The sequence below is a fragment of the Lissotriton helveticus genome, chromosome 6 (assembly GCF_964261635.1).
Source record: "Lissotriton helveticus chromosome 6, aLisHel1.1, whole genome shotgun sequence".
NCBI lineage: Eukaryota > Metazoa > Chordata > Amphibia > Caudata > Salamandridae > Lissotriton > Lissotriton helveticus.
The window spans coordinates 913756201-913770548 of NC_136067.1; the positions used below are offsets into that span (position 1 = coordinate 913756201).

Below are 14348 nucleotides of genomic sequence, written 5' to 3' on the forward strand. Positions count from 1 at the left end.
GTAGCATAAGAAGGTTACATAGATAGTTATGTTAGGAAATGATGAGAAGTTACAACTTTATCGGGGCAGCAAGGAGGACAGATTTGGCTGTTTAGAAACGGTTGTCAGTTTGGACAAATGATTGAGGTTTTAATAAGAGACTAACTAATTGTGCAGTGGTACAAGAAAATAAAAGAACAACTTTGGGCCGTGAGTAACCCTTCGCTTAAGGATGCCGTAACTATAGCCAAGGTAGTTGAATGAAAAATGTGTCTGAGGTGGCTGATTTGCATGATAATTTGGATCAGATTAACGCTGTGGGAAAGAAACCTGTTTTCAGTTTTCAGAGCATCAAAAACAAAGGAGGAAATGCTAGACCAATGGGTGTGTTAAATTATGCAAGATAACAGTCACAGTTTTGTGTCAGAGATGGGGTAGCCAGTGCCATCTGCATATTCAAGAAATTGCTATGATATAGTCTAAGAATGCCATAAGTGCAGTAAAAAAGGATATTTCGCCAGAATGTGCAAAGTAGTGGACAAATCACATGTTTCTGTGGTGCATGAGGTGAAGGAAGATGTAGAACACAAAGTGTTGATGGTTGGTGCCAGCAACATCAATGAACTTGATGGTGAGGCAAAGAGGATAATCTGTCCAAGCACTAAATTTAATATCAATAGTAAAGAAGTGTCGTTAATGACGGACTCAGGATCATTATTTACCATAATAACAAAACAGATTTTTGATGTTAGCTGGCCTGATGTTGATTTCTATTCAACTGATGCTATGCTGAAAGGCTACCAAGGAGCAGTCATAGGAGTGGTAGGTTTTATCCTCGCAACAATTATATTCCAAGTTCAAGAAATTGTGGGAAAGCTCTATGTGGCAGAGTCTGGACCATGATACTAGGCTGGTCGCACCAATATGATTTGCATATTATTGTAAATCCAAGATCTGTGAATCAAGTGATGATAGTAGAAGATGCAGAACTACACGCCATTTTGAAAGTTTAGCAGTTGTTTTTCGAGAATAGACTGGGTGGTTCTCAAGGTGGTCTGAACAGAGGTCAAATCCATCGTTGGATCAGTTGGTTGATGACAATAATGGCAATGATGGAAGCTGTGGAAGCAGCCAAATGGATCTCTCCGCTGGTGATCATGAAGAAGGCTGATGGCTCATTAAGTTTCTGTGTGGACTGACACAGCCTGAATAGGAATATGATCACAGGCTATTTTCCCCTTAGTAACGTTAATGAGATAATATTGTTACTGTCTGCAGGTATTTCTCAAAACTGGATTAGAGGAGTGGCTCCCGTTAGATCATGCTACATCTAGATTTGAGACACCTGCCCGCATTTATCATGTCTGAAGGTATGTTTTAATAAAATCGGTAGCTGCCTTGTTTGTCATATGTTGCAAGCATCTTCCAAAATGTAATGGCAAATAATTTAGCAGGTGTAAAAAATGTTGTTCTTTTCCAAGACAACATATTGATCTTTGAGGACACCGTTTCTGCGTGCAATGAAGCTTTGCCTGAGGTCTTACTGCCTATTGCAAATTTGGGGATGATGTAAAGAAAAATATACATTTTTTGTTACAGGAGGTTGAGTATTCGGGATATCGCATCTCAGGAGATGGAGATATGCCCAAATTGAACCTAGTGAGTGTTATTGTGAATGCTGATATAGCAGATGACAGAGATAAACTACGTCTGTTCGTGGGACTGCTGGAATATTTCTCATTATTTGTGCAAGAATTTGTAGATAAATAAAAAGCTTTGAGAATATTATTATGGGAGGGAACAAATTCATTTTTGGGGAAGCTCAACAGACAGCTTTTCTTGAGTTAAAAAATAACATTGCCAATGCAGGAGTTCTAGTCCTATTTCAGGTTGGTCTTAGAACTATACTGATGGTGGATGCCAGTGGAGTGGAGATTGCAGCTGTACTATCTCAGGTACATTGTGCTTCTGAGAAAATAGTTGCTTTTGCTTCTCGCTCTTTGACAGGAGTGGAGAAAAACTATTCTGCCATCGACTGATGGCCACTAGTTGCTACATAGACCTTACTAGAGTAGGCTCAAATGAAATTGAGAAATGGGAATATTTTACAGCAAGTATGGCAAACTACTCTACAAGATGTAAGCAACACGGCCAATTGAACAACAGTAGCATGAAAATCTTCACACGAAAACATAAAGAGAAGATTAAGGAAATAAAAAGAATAATTTACCAAACAATGAGACAACTACGGCACAGCCCCATAGATATTGTAAAACACACTTTGCTAAAGGAATCTAAAGTATTTTTGTAAAAAACAAAATGGGAAGCCAATAGACTTGTGGAGGATAATATGTGGGCTAAACTGCACGCAGATTGCAAAGGAAACGATGCCGCAAGATTCTGCAAAACTATGAACCTTTTCTTAAAACCTATGCGTGAAGGAATTTCTTCCAACATCACCGAAGAAATCTGGGCAACTTACCTTAGAAACCACTTTAATCAAGAAAAATACTCTTACTTAAAGTCAGAAACTGTTAATGTGGAAAAATATTCTGTTGAAAACAACCAACAGTTACTGCGAATGAGCTTAGGTAATGAGGAAAACCTTGTACTATCGGCAAACAAAGGAGTGTCAATTCTACAAAAACAAATCAGCTGACAAATCAAAAAGGGAAGAAAAGATGGGGCACCAGGCCCGAACGGAATACCACCCATCGTTTACAAACAGGAGGCAAAAGAATGGGCTGTTGCGCTTGAGCCATTATTTCTGAATATAAGGCACTTCAATATATTACCTAGCTCTTGGAAGGGCTCAATTATTTCACCCATATTTAAATCTGGGGACAAGTCTCCCCCCCAAAATTACCGATTAATTGCTCTTCTGGACAATGAGGCCAAATATTTCGCTGGAACTCTCTTGGAAGATCTGCAGGACTGGGCCACGGAGAGATCATTAATTCCGGTTAACCATACCGTTTTTGCTAAATCGGTGGGAACAACTTCCAATATCCTAGCAATGGGTTTGCTAATAGATAAGGCTAAAACAGTCAAAATGCCGATTCATTTCTGTTTTATTGATTACAAGGCTGCCTTTAACCATATTAACCGAAACATGCTATGGGCCAAATTAAAAAGATGGGGGATACCAGCACCACTGTTAGACCTGTTGATCAACCTACATATGGAGACATGGGTTCAGATAAAGTTGGGAGATTGCTCACTCCTATCAAGACGCTTAGAAACCAACAAGGGTCTCAAACAGGGCTGCGTTTTGGCTCCCACTCTTTTTAACTTATTCTTAGGGGATTTAATTGCTATTTTAAATAGCTGTAATTCTCATCCACCCAAACTAGGAAGGCTTCAATTACTGTGTCTCCTCTACGCGGACGACATAGTGTTAATTAGCCACACAAAAGTTGGACTTCAACAACTCGTAGAAGTAACACAGGGATATTCGGACCTAAATGAATTGACAATTAATTTAGAAAAAACAAAGACAATGACAATTAGCAATAAATGTACTAAGTCACACAGTTGGTTCTGGGAGAAAACTCGCATTGAGAATACACAGGTATATAAGTATCTAGGTGTCGAAATAGACAACAGTGGCCTGTTTACAGTACAGAAAACTAGCATCAGGGGCAAGGGCGTTGCTTCGGCAATCACTCTGAAAGCACTACATAGTAAGATTACGGGTCCATCTCTTCTGCTTCTGACCAAGTAATAAGAGCTAAACGTTTGCCGTCAATAACCTACGGAAGCGAAATACTGAGAGGCAGGGATGCTAAGATTCTGGACAAAACTGTAATAGCTGCGTATAGGATAATATTTGGTCTGCCCAGACACACTTCACCGGCCCAAATCAGGCTTGAATTCGGCATCCAGAAACAGTCCCTTGTAAGACAGGGCACGTATATAGTAGTATGGGACAAAACGCGAAAAAGCAAACAAGGAACTTTGAATAACCATCTATGGTAAGAGCTAGAACTACATCCAGCCTCACCAGCCGCAAAGTACCTCAAAAGGAGCCTGTTGAATCTTGGCTTACAACAGCTTTGGGATTCTCCGATAAGTCATATAACATTGAAAAGTTTGGTCAAGAAAACAATAAAGTATCTTTCATGGATTGAAGATAAGTCAGCATGATCCAGAACTCATACACCACCCGGACACCGCAGTACTATTTTGATCTAGGTTATTCAAAATCAATAAAAATGAAGTTCTTAAAGTTCAGGTTGGGTCTGTTACCTTGTATTCGCCATTTCCCACACTGGTTAAAAGAGCAGGCAGGCACCCTCTGTCGCCTATGTGGCTCGGCGTCTGAGGACATGCCGCACTTGCTGTGCTCTTGTGACAATCTGCTGGAAGAACGTAAGCGCCTGCTAAAATCCTATTTTAATGTACGAGGATTCCATTCACGGAGACAGGCAGTTCTTGCCTGCTTGGCACCCTATGATCCCCAGCTGAACTGTAGATTTGTGAGGTACATGATGGCAGTGGAAATGAAAATGATAAAAGCTGAATCTAAATTGCCTTAATGCATTTCTTTTTCACTTGTGAAGCTCAGTATCGCATTAGAAAAGAAAACATTTTGACATGCTGTTATCCGTATTTTAAGTAAAATTCGGTAGTCCTAGATGTTCAGTAGAACAGTATTCTTATTCAACCAGAAGGTTGAGGGCAAGAATTTGACTAAAACATGTTTTTAACTGCTCTTAGTTAGTTTTTCTCTCTTTATGGATCTATGTTATTTATTGCTAACAGTGTATATAACAAGGACCCCCTGAATCCAATATATCTTAAATTCCTAGGTCAGGGACAAACATGTATGAAAAGAAACCACCTAGGCAATTATATTGTCTTGTCGGTACAATGACACCTAAGAGAGGGAACACATTAACAACTAAAGTGACACATAAAAAACTCAGGTTCTGGTTGTTTATTGACAAGATTACATTTAAAACCACATATATTGTAAAAAGACTTGTTTCCATATAATATATATAGAGATCAAATCATACAATAATAATCAAACAAGATCACAAAGTTTATACAATTAAAAAAAACACATAGCAAGTGGCACAACAGTTAATTCAAATTTGACGCGTGTTTCGGCGACCAGCGCCTTCTTCAGGAATTACCACGTATTGCTTTGGTAAACTTTCATTAGTTTGATAAATTAGTGTCAAAATATTCTTCCCAACGTATGATAATTAAATTATACTAGTTTAATAGTAGACTCTTTCTAGTATCTTAAATCTCAACAGTGGCGAGCTGTTAATTTTCATACGTTGATAGAACACAGCCTAGGCACTGACGAATAAGTGAAGCACCCTCATATAGTTGATGGAGGAAATGTCGCTTGTCACCAATGAACGTCTTTTATATATATCTCTTGTATTTAGATGACAGTCTGGGCCTTCCAATTTGTATGAATTTATCAAGACATGAAGCTAATGTTTGGGTTGTCCAAAACTAGAAAGAGTGCCACTTGCTATGTGTTTTTTTTAATTGTATAAACTTTGTGATCTTGTTTGATTATTATTGTATGATTTGATCTCTATATATATTATATGGAAACAAGTATTTTTATAATACACGTGGTTTTAAATGTTATCTGGTCAATAAACAACCAGAACCTGGGTTTTTTTATGTGTCACTTTAGTTGTTAATGTGTTCCCTCTCTAAGGTGTCATTGTACAGACAAGACAATATAATTGCCTAGGTGGTTACTTTTCATACACATTTATTGCTAACTAAATCATGTGATTTTATGACTTTTTTAGGAAGGAAAATTTGCGACTTGATATATTCCTTCCTCCTTTGTATAGAGAGGCAATTTAAATTTTTCTATCTTTTTAGACTGCTCATTTTAAAAGCTTTGTATTGCAATGGTTTTAAGTAACTATGCAACCAATAAAAGATGTACATAGACCATAAACTATTTTCACAAATGAATTTAGGGAACCCAGGTGATTTTGAGAACTGACCACAAATCTTTGCTCAGAGTCTTTGAGCCTTCAGGTCCACAAAAGTGTTCCAGGCGTTCGGTGAAACTGGCAGTGAAATTTCAAGAGTACGATTGCATTGTGTAATATGTCCCAGGGTAGAAGAACAAAGTGTCAGATTGTTTGTCCTATATGCCGGATAGGGCAGCAGAGTAATGTGACTTAGAAACAGAGGAAATGGTTGCCAGTGTATTGGATGTTACAGAAGGTTTAAAAGGTATTGTTCCATATAAAGTTTGAATGGTGGGGATGGATGAACACAATTCACTGAAGGATGTAGTTACTTTAATGAAAGGGGAGTCAGGCGTGAAAGTATCCTACCAGAAGGTGTGAGACCATTTTACAAAGTAGTTGCCTTACCTTTGTGTAGAAACAAAGTGGTGATGAGGGGTGACAGGTTTGTATCTCCATTTGAGGTAAGGTCTAAGTTGATTTACTTGGTGCATGAAGGTCATATAGGATAAGTGCTGACTCTTAAGAGACTGAAAGAAAACTTTTGGTGGCCATCACTGGATGGACAGGTGAAAAAGTGTGTGTAGGAATGTGACATTTGTGGTAATTCTGAAAAACAATTAAAGTTACGTTTGGGAGCCATAAACGACAAGCAACATGTGTGTGAGGCCAGTTTGGTTGGCAAAAAAAGTGTTTTTAAAGTTTAGTTAGTTATCTGAATATGAAAGGTATGCTGCTGTCATTGTGGATGCAAAGTCTAGGGGGGCTGAAGTTTTATTAATTAAGGAATGTTACCACTAGGTCTACTATTGCAATGCTGCGTGAAGTTTTCAGGAGAGAAGGTATTCCAGCTTTATTGGTAACTGATAATGGGACCCAATTGACGTTGATGGAAATGAACGAGTTTCTGAATGGTATTGGTGGGAAACATTTGTGTAGCTCTTTCTGTAATCCTCAAGGAAATGGTTAGGTGGAGAGGGTTAATAGATTAGTGGAAGGAACTTTGGAATTGGCTTGCAATGCGGGTTTGATCATTCAGGATGCTGTTAAGGATATGATTTGGGGCCATCGGACTACTGTAAATGTGAAAATGGGGAAGTCGCTTTTTGAGATGATGAGAGGATGACAACCAGGTACAAAATTGGTTCCTTCTTGGGTGTGAGATTTGAATGTGTGTGCAAGGAATGTGAAGGAAGCACAGGTTCCTGCAAAGAGATTCATCAATGTGGGGGATAGGGTAAATGTGAAACCAGGTGGTATGGTACATAGCTTGTCCAAATTTAAAGTCATGTAAAAGGTGAGAAAAGTAAATGATAATTGGGTGAAGCTGAAAAATAGTAAAACCTGTAATTTGAGAAGAGTGGCGTTTCAGAGGAATGGTTTGAGTCCCAGTCATGGCGAAAAGGAAGGGAAATGTAGTGGTTGGTTGTTGATGAGTACCTGTGAATTTCAGGTAAGAAATGGAGGTGAGAGAAGTAGTAATGTGAGTCCTGATGCTGCTGTTGGTGACTTTATTTCTTCTGCGCATGGCCATGGGTTTTATGTTAGATGCGTGGTGAGTGCTTGCTGACAGCTGGGGTGGCTGGGAGATTTTGTGTGTAACTGATTTAGTCATGTGGCATGCCACTCATGTTTCTTAACAGCGTGTTGGTATTTGATGGAGAATCTTGTATGTGGTTTGTGTAGTTTGTTTGTTTTTCATTTTCGATAGGGTGGTCCCCTTTTTCCATTTACATCGGTGTTTTGTGTCTATGTAAAAGTGAGTTGTAATTGTTGTGTTCTTGGGAAAGAAGGGGATGTGTTATATATTTAGTAATGGTATTGATGGTTGCTATGGAATGTTAGCTACGTATAAGAATTCTGTTAATGGTGTAACATTCAAGTTGTATTTAGAATGTTTTAGTGGCAGTTTCTGTGTGGTGCTTGGCCTTAGGTGTCACAGGGTTATGCTGCTTAATAAACCCTAACTTCAATTAAGATCTGCATGTAACCTGTCTTTAATTACCATTCGGATATCAAGACCTAATTAACTTATCATCTTCAAATATGTGACTGCTACATACAGATACCGAGTAGCCACAGAAAAGCTAAAGTCTCATGAACATTCTTGAGATCATATTCCTACAGTGCTGGTCTTCGTTTTGCTTGTGATAGAAATGTTTTAGACTCCTTCTTTCTCAAACTAATCTAAGCAGAAGATTGGTACATGCTCTAGATCATGACCAACTCTAATTGTCAAAGAATGCTTGAACTCATTCATTAAAATTGACAAAGAAATGTAGGAGATTCCTCAACATCCTTGTGAGGAAGTGCCCCGAACCCCCCCCTAAAACTCAACTTACCTCCCGTTTCACCCCGTGGTCTCTCTTCTTCCTGGACACAGCTGACGACATCGGGGGCTGGAAAAGCAAGCAAACATTAAAAGTGGACTTTATTTCACCTTCGCAGGATGGGTTAGCATCGTCACAACAAATGGGCCAATCAAGGAGCGGTGTGTGCGACAAAAGGCCCAACCCACTGCCACTGAAGAATAAAAGAAAAAAATAAAGAAGGACTCAATCGAGAAGGAGGCGGGGAAGAAAGGAGCCTTGGAGGAAGGAATGACAGGGAGAGACATCAACAAGGAAGGCGCCGCAGGAGAGGATGCAAATACAGAAGACCCCGGAGCCGGGGAAACCTCAGACGAGTGGAGCGAGGAGTGGTGGTCACCGGAGAAAGCCCAAGAGCTGCTGCAACTCTGGAGAGTTGCTGCAAGAGGTGGTATGGAAGACCGAAGAGGGTGAAGGTCAGGTGGTGGACTGAGGGGCCAAGCCATTGCTATCCCACTGTTGTGATAATTCTTATTTCCCCTCTTTCTTTTCTTCGGGTATCATGGTTCTTTGCAAGACACAACCTCTTGCTACCTCCCATCACAATGTTTTTTTTCTCCCTTTTCTTTTCCTACACCCTCTCCATTAGTCGCAATGGAAGTGCAGCTAAAAGACTCCCAAAATTGGTTAGTCAGAAATCTAGCCACTGGGCACTCAATAAAAGACCCTCATAATATCACCTATATGTTTCTTTTCATTTTTCTTACCGCTGCATGATTCTCCCACCTGGGTGTGGAAAAAAGGTGTACCACCGAATCCACTACAACCAAACTTTTTTTTATTGCTCTACTACCTCTGCAAGCCTCCCGGGACCCCCTCCAGAATACCAGAACACCTGAAAGAAACCAGAAAGAGAACTAATCGCAAGAACTACAACCTTTTTGTCAAGACCTATTTGGAGAAGAACTCCTAATGTTTTGTTTGTTTTGAGAGAACACTTGTGTACACCTTTAATCCACCTTTGACAATAAAAAGCCCCAGTATTACACCGATACGGCCTCCTCGCTTTTGTTTCGGCACGTCCCTCCCAAAGTCCTCCACTCTGCTGGACACAGACAGAAGGCAGAGAGAAGTGCAAAAAGAACAATTGATGGACAGAATGCTGAACAATATCAAACATTCACCCCTGTACCAAGATCTGTGCCTAAATCCATGTTTTATTTTGCTCCCCATGCCATTCCAGTTTAGAGTCAGCCATATGCAAATCAGTCTTGACCCAGTTCACCATGGGAAAAGTTCAGCCCGAACTGCCAGGCCAGATCCTGCCTGGACTGGAAACAAGCATCCTAGGACTGGTTTCAGGGTTTCACCCCTCATCAGCCAGGCTAGCTTGACTCCAGTGGCAGTAGAGCACAGGAGCCACGTCTAGGCATACCCGTACCACTCGGGGTGACAAGTACAGAAAGAATAATTGATGGACAGAGTGCTGCACAATGTCATACGTTCACCCCAGTACAGAGATTTGGGCCTGAATCCAAAACATATGGCCAAAACAGGGGAAATATTTGTAGCTCTACAGGCACTTCAACAGGAGCAGTAAAAGAACCTTTGTAAATCTGTTCAACAAATGGCAAAGCCTCAGACAAAAGCCAGTAAAACAGAGATGGCCTGTGAAAGAATATAAAGTTTGCGGACTATGCACAAAATAAATATTTCTGCTACAGATGTTGCTTATTTAGCTGCATATGCTAAGGACCTTGTAAGGATTACTGGCCTTAAATTACATGCACAGCCCAAAATTATACTCATTGCTTTTTCTAGAACCACATTATTTGGATCACTGGTGAATCCTGAAATATCTAGAATGAGATCTGTTTCAGCAACACTCTAATCAAAATGTCATTATAGCAGAAGAAAAAAATTAGGCTGATCTCAAGGCTTGTCACAGACTATATGTAAAGACATTGGTTGAGTCCCTGTCTTGATTGCAAATTAAAGGGTGATGTCTCCCAGTGTCATGAAAAGGAAGTTCCAAAGACGATTAAAATTGTATTTTTGCCACAGACACTTGGTCCAGAGCTCCAACAAACTTGATTGCTCTGTCGACCTCGCTGAAAAATAAATATTGATACAGAGTAGCACAGTGAGAGTCTCTGTCTCTTTCTCTCTCTCTCTCTCTCTCTCTCTCTCTCTCTCTCTCTCTCCCTCTCTCTCTCTCTCTGTTGAGCAACAGTGTTTCAGAAGTGAGAGATTTCATATTGTGGCAGCAACTTTGTGTTTGCTGGTACCTCCTTCTTCTTTGGCATGCTTCCCTGACTTTGTAATATAGTCCTGGCCCCCTGATATATCTCCGTAAAACACATTGTTGTCCAGAGATTTTTATTTTTGATTTGTGTTTTTGTATTATTAGAGAAGCAATCTAGCTTGGCAAGACATTGCTAATCTGGACTGGACTTTTCTGGATGAAGCATATTTAAAAATGGTGAATGTGTTGCAGTGATGTAATATTTTTAGGAACCATGAGACCTATATAGTTCATTTTGGTGTCAAAACATAGCTTTTGGGTTTCAGGTAGTCTTAATGAAACAGAAAATAACCCCTCAGAGCAACCCTTTGTTCATTTTCCAAAATGGCGGCTATATTGTAGGAAGAAGAGACATGTGTAGAAATAAAAAAAATAATAATGATTATTCATCTTTTAATGTATGCACCAAACAATGTTTATGAACTGAATATGAAAAAAAATAATGTTTCACTCCTTAACCGTGACGCATGTCCTGTTGGCCGACGCGTGCACGAAACGGGTTAATATAGCTGTTTTTTTAGACACATTTTCAAAGTTCACTTTATTAGTTTCGGAAATTGCTTGTGGTACATTTGCAGAATGATGAACATTTGAGAAGAGCATATCAACAGGGCCATCTTTTTGTAGCAAAGGTTTTGCAAGTGCATGTTCATGTAAGTTATGTGGGTAGAGGATTTAGAAATTTCGTAGGTTTCAGCACCCCATAAATATATTCCCAACCAAATTCACACAGATCTTTTTTACATATGCAAGATCCAAAAGAAATTACTCATCTTATGATCAAGTAGAATGCTCTTTTTAATGTGTCCACACACAGAATATGACGTCAGTGGAAGGTCACTTAGCGGGACTGATCACCTGAACTCACTGTTCCAAAGAACTTCAAATGTGTGACAGTCAGAACTCATTTTCCACACATGCACAAGGTTATTTTTCTACGTCTTTAAAGTCACAATCTTCTTCTGACTCAGCAAATCCTTTTAAAAGCGTCACAGGCTTTAGCAGTTAAAGCTCCAAACTTAGTTTTTTTTTTTGCCCAAATGGATTCCTGTGTTATGTTCAAAACCAAGCATCTTATAGTAGTTTTAAGAGTATAAAGGTCTATCTATTGGTAGTTCTTATTTGATAAAAAGTGTTCTTAGCTCATTTTTCATCTGATTCAGTTATAGTCTCAGGACTAGCAAAATGATTGGAACTGCCCAGCTCTTGACAACGTGATTTTATGTAACATACTAGCCATTTAGAGTTAGGATGGAAATCCTAGCAGTCCTCGATTACCCCTCTGTTTAGGTCTACACGAGGACGAGACCAGGCAATCACTACAGGAGCGGGGCAAGCGGCATTCTATCCTGCAAGTAGGAAACACACAATTCTTGATGGCATGACTAATGCAGACTACTCTGTGGGAGTGCTAGTTACCGTCTACAAAATCTGTTTTACTTGACCTGTAAAACTCAGGTATCAGAAAAGCTCCAAACACCTATACAGTAATACACAGAAAAATCACACTTCATATTGCATAATGAACCCATATGTGGGAGAGATTTGCAACCCACTCTGGATGCAAAGTTAAAAACATAAGCCTGGAGGTATATTAAAGACCTTCTTGAGGACAGGTGGGGGGGACCAGCAGGTACTGTTATCAAAGATGATCCCTAAGAAAGAGAAGGCTTTGACCTTCCAGAAAATATGATTATTAATTAGAAAGGAGTAGGTCTTAGTAAAATTAGACCCTAATACCAGGACATAACATTTTAATCGTTTTTGCTCAAATCTCGCCCATCCATTTATGATGTAACGCCTTTAAAAGGTTAAAGCCATCAGTAATGCAGGCCTTCAAAACGGCATCATCTACGCACAAATGGGTTGAAATTAGTTTAGAACCAACCCGGTGTATGTCCTGGCACATTTTAAATAAGGTGAGTTTGTGATCATTAATATATTATATAACAAACCGGATTGGTAAAAATGTCACAATGTAAGTGATGCAAAAAAGTTGCAATGCCTGTGAAGACCCCCATTTCACAATGAATGACCAAATAAATACTTTGTACGTAGGGTGCTTACTTCCTCCAGAGATAAGTGTGGCTTTGCAAATCCTGTAGATATTACTGCACAACTCACAAACGTCTTCCTCAAGCAAAGGGGGCAAAATTAGTGGCCAGCTTTGAAGGACAACCTTTCCTGTAAGGCGCTTTTCATTAACACTTTGGGTGCTTTGCACCTCTCTGTCAACAACGCAACCAATTGGGCGCTGTTGACTGGGAGGTCAGATCAAAGCTCCCAGGCCTGGGAATCCCTCTGGACCTTGCACAAGAGAGATATCCTTCAGAGACCCTCACCTATAGTTGCAAAAAAAAGCTTTTCTGGCAGCCTGTGTGTTTTTTGTTGTTGGTGATGATCAATGCACCAAGTGCGGTGACGCTATCAACTGTGATGCAGTAAGCAGCAGGATACATCAGGGATTACTTGCTTTGGAGCTTATGAGTAGCCAAGTTTTGGGTTTCTCCTTCCATGAGCCTCTTTGTCATTTCTGAACTGCAGGGAAGATTTGGGGGTCAGTGGTAGAAAGCTATCAATCACTATTATCAATCCTCATCGTAATTTGTCCACACTCACCCTACTTGTTACAGAATGACCAATGTTTTGATCTGTTGCCAGTAGTCGAGTTCATAAAACACACACACATCCAAAGACATGCACACACATACAAGGGGTGAACATGTACTTTACATATACCAGTGTTAGATCATCATCCATGAAATTACACCATCCATTATTGATGACTTCACAGGTGAGATCACATGCAATGAAAAAACCCATTAGCAGCTTCTTATCAGCACAGAAGGAAAGGAACGGTTGCAATTCCATTGAAGAGATGCCTTATGTAGATTGCTTAGAGACTAAAGTTTGCAACATTATCATAAAATCAGAGTGAAAATATAGAGAAGAATGATTGGAACTGCACCAAACAGATGGACAGCTATAGATTTTATTGCGAATAAATGGTGCATGGAGAGCGTTGGTATCCCTCCCTTCAATAGATAAGAATACAGAAGTGACTGGCATAGCTCAACTTTAAGATGTATGTATTTTTTCAAAATTAAATGCAGCAGTAAAGCCGCAGCATTACCACTCTTAGCATCAAGACGCCCTTGTAGAAAATATGGAGAGAACAAAGGCCGGTGCGGTTCAATACTCAAGTAATTGATAGCCTTCTAGCCATAAAAGTTAGTTGCATGATGTGTCAATGTCCACCTATCCTCTCAAGGGCTATATATAGGAAAATAATCTAATTCTCTACATCGGGTTAACAGCTGTGGAAAAGTGTACCCACAGTGGTTTCTGTGATGTCATCTACCAGGTCAAATTTGACATCAACAGTGACTAAACCAATGAGGTAATTTATGATACCATCTGTGATGTCATGTGTAATGTCGTGGGGATGTGGTTGGTGGTACTGCTTCCCATAACTATGAATTTCGAATGATTTTTGCATACTGGTTGGTAACCATGTTCAGAAAGATGTTTCTGTCAATTATATTTTTTATAATGTTAGCTAGTCACTGATCTGCACAAACAACTATAAATACATTAGCGTTGTTCATTGAATTTGGAGAATTTGTAAGTTACATACCTTAACCAGTGTCATTATTTTGTCTGCACATGTTGCCTTTTTGTGCCCAGTGCCCCAGCCACATTCTGTGTCCAGTGCACTGGTATCTGCTGGACAGGATATTGGACCATGCTCAGAGAGAATTGAACACAGGGTCTGCCCTACCTGAATCTCTTCCC

At 39.7% G+C, this 14348-nt stretch overlaps 1 protein-coding gene across 1 annotated transcript in view; it reads left to right on the forward strand.

Annotated features, from left to right (window-relative positions):
* Window positions 1-14348, forward strand: part of CCN6 (cellular communication network factor 6) — a 158856-nt gene that overhangs the window by 72441 nt on the left and 72067 nt on the right. The gene's annotated exons all lie outside the window — the stretch shown is intronic.